Below are 3,293 nucleotides of genomic sequence, written 5' to 3'. Positions count from 1 at the left end.
GCCTCAAGTTGGTGACCTCGCACCAAGATATGTACAAGTTTAATTGCAAAAGCAACAACAAGTTGCATGACCTCGCACTAGGGTGCGGACAAGTTTAATTACAAAAGCAACAACAAGTCGCGCAAACTCTCACCACCACACGGAGCGGTCTAACGGACAAAGCGTCAACAAGTCACGTGATCTTGCACAAAAAATGATGAGCAACCCAATCACCAACCAAAACGTGAACTCGCACAGTCACTCCCAATAAACATTGTAAGATAAAATGACCCCGCACAAAGCTATCAAAACCTCGCACTAAGAAGTCACCCGTAATAAACCAGCTAACCTCCTCCATGAAGCCAACTTGTCTCAAGGAAACGTTATAAAAGAGGGAGCCATTCTCTCAGCAGCTGCCGAACCGAGACCACCACACACCACTAGTTGTACTCTCACCTTTCCCTGTCTACGCCGTGATGGGGGGTGACATTTTTTATCACAAAAAATCAAAGCCAGTTCACGGCTCGCACAGGAAAAGGCCCCACTTCCTCTGCCAAGACAGAAGCAAATAAGCAAAGTTAAAAGCAAACCCGCTCATCACCTTGTTACGCAACCTTTCCCTGCAGCACTCCTGCTAGCTATACCTTCGGCTTTCTCTGCCTAAGCGGTGAAAGGGGCGGGGTGACGTTTTTTGACAAAACATTAGGCAACCAATGTGCTTCACGGCATATTCGGAGAAAGGTTTCCATCCTCAGCTAAGCAATGTTAAATAAGCACACCTGTACAACTTACGCACTGCTACACTACATTCCCCTGCGTTCCTCTGATGTTTCCCCGCGGCTTCGGAAAGGGGGGTGACGTTTTTTCCGAACTTAAACCCGAACCCACAGAGAAACAGGGGCAAAGTAATAAAAGACAATCACACATGAACATGAAACAAGTAGTTGAAGCGACTCCAGGTTGCGATATCAACAAACTTTCGCATGTTTAAGTCGACGAAACGCAAGGAGTCGCGTCTCGACCTCGACTAGTCTAACTCCATAGCAAGTGCAGCAAAAGACGAAGCTTGAAGAGCCTCTCGTCAAATAGGTAAAGACAACAGCAACAAACAGATCATTACCACCAGCATGTGCAAGTCACAGCGTATCAAGTAAGCAAAAAATTACAAAGACCCACACATGAGTACAAGACCAAAAGTGCACAGCATCACACGAGGTCAACAGAACAAGAAATGATGATAGTACACTCCCACACCACTTTTGCCTAATCATGCCTTTCACCAGCTTCGGTCTCGGCCTCGTTGCTTGCAGGTTGCGCGTTGAGCCTTTCAAACTTCTCACACGCAAGCTTCTTCACATAACTTTGCCCTGAGGATGCCCATAGCCGATCAAACAAGGCCTGCCTCATGCTCTCAACTCTGGCAGACTTCATGGCGGTCCCAAGCTCCTCAGCATCAGGCATCACAAAGTCATCTCTTGAAAACCTAGCAAGTGATCACAACCTTCCCTTTCCAGCAGTTCAAATGCACTTTCAAGAAAAAACAGAGTAGCGTAGTCATTGAGACCTTCCAGAACTTCAGGCAAGGCTTTGAACTCATCCATTAGCCACTCAAACATTTTGTCGCCACCTTCTTCTAATGGGCAATCATCAGGCTCTGCACCGAAGCTAGAGAGTGATGACTTATAACACTCATAAGCCTCCTTAAATCTCTCTTTAAGAAAAGCATCGACATCGTTCAGAAGCTTTGTCCTTTCCTCCAGCTTTGACCCCATTGCAACAACCTTTGAGTTCAACTCAACAATGGACTCCTTATCCAGTAACGAAGCCTCATGAAGCCCAACAATCACCTTGTCTTTCTCAAAAACCTGCCCCTCAAGTCACAGCACATCTTCCGCCAGACGATCAATTTCGTCACCTCGCTTTTCATATTTGTCACCTAAATTTTTGTTATTCTCCTTCAGATCCGCATTCGCCTTCTCCAGCTAATTCTTGCTCTCAGACAAAGCCGTCACTTCACGGGACATGGTAGCAATTTTGGCTTCCAGCGAAGCAACTTTCTTCGTCAGCACAGATGACGCTCTGTCCTGGGCTTCAAGCCTCTCACGTACCAACATCGAAGTAAATGAAGCTTGTCAATAGCAAAGAAAAACACGCCCAGGGTCAACATAAAGAAACAGGCCAAACAAACCACCCGTACAAAGAAAACGAAGTCAAGAGATAACCTTTTTCCCGAGGCTGGAGTCCAGACACAAAAGATCCACGTCACTCATGCAACTCGCACACTTCTGAAAGTCTGGGGTATAAGACAATGTGTCAAACCACGAATAGCAAAACAGTGCAACCTACGAAGCAAGCAACAAATCAAAAGCTACCTTCGTAGTCCTGTGGCTCGACAGAGGCTGGACCTGTCTTCTTTAGTACAACTCCACCACCTTCATCACCTCCTGAAACCTTCACCTTCGTGGCCACCCCAACCCCAACCTCGCTCCCACAAATCAAGCCAGGTGGCGCCTCACTCACCCCACCCAACTCTGCGCAATGCTTGTAAGCCCTGGACCTATCTTCCCAAACTAAAGACAAATTATAAGGATTGTAATCCCTACCTATGCCTTCTGCATGCACTGTAAGGATTTCCTTCTGAAGGTTCCCTCCAAGCCTGTTGTTCAAACCCTTCAAGCTCGTTGGCAACTCCTCACCTACACCATAGCGTTTAACTTTAAGTCTCACATGCTCTTCACTACAAACTTCACCAACACCACCCATCGTTTCCTCTAAGTCCATTAGGAAATCTAGAGAAGCCTCTTCGCAATCGAAGAACCGCAACTTCGGTAAACAAACCTCCACATGCTTACCTTGTCTCACAACCTCTGCAGAGTCGCCTTTCGGGTCGGACGAGAACGCATCAACAAGTGTTTCTTTCGCGAGCCTTAACTCCTCTTTTAACTTTTCCTGCTCAGTCTGAGGAGGTGCCACAGCTTTGACGGCACGTGCACTGCCAGTGCCAGGGCCAGGTGCCTTGCTACTTGCCAACGCAGCTGTGCCGACCCGAGCGAAACGCTGCTTGACACTAGTTTTTTTCGTTCGAACATCGGCTGAAGCAGCGGACGAGCCCCCCCCCCCCCCCCCCCGGATACTACCTTCGAGGTGCGTACAACAAGAGGAACTATGTACTTTGGATCTTCCATGGAAGGGCCCAGTTCTACAGGACCCGAAGCAGCGGTACCAACTGACTTTGCGGCATCACCACCAGAAAGCTTATCTTTCTTTTTAATCGCCTCCAGGTTCGATGTTTTCTGCTTCGCCTTGGCCACCTC

General features: G+C 47.8%; 1 long non-coding RNA gene across 1 annotated transcript; it reads right to left on the bottom strand.

Annotated features, from left to right (window-relative positions):
- Nucleotides 1–1,069: 1,069 nt before the first annotated feature.
- LOC140223075 (uncharacterized) lies at nt 1,070–3,075 on the bottom strand. The gene is made up of 5 exons (XR_011898514.1): nt 2,832–3,075; nt 2,583–2,675; nt 2,352–2,510; nt 2,202–2,272; nt 1,070–2,107 (listed from the first exon to the last, which is right to left on the bottom strand). It is a non-coding gene; the product is annotated as an uncharacterized lncRNA (long non-coding RNA).
- Between the last annotated feature and the right edge of the window lie 218 nt (nt 3,076–3,293).

Source organism: Setaria viridis, chromosome 6 (assembly GCF_005286985.2).
Source record: "Setaria viridis chromosome 6, Setaria_viridis_v4.0, whole genome shotgun sequence".
NCBI classification, from domain to species: Eukaryota; Viridiplantae; Streptophyta; class Magnoliopsida; order Poales; family Poaceae; genus Setaria; species Setaria viridis.
This window is presented reverse-complemented; position numbering and strand designations above follow the sequence as displayed.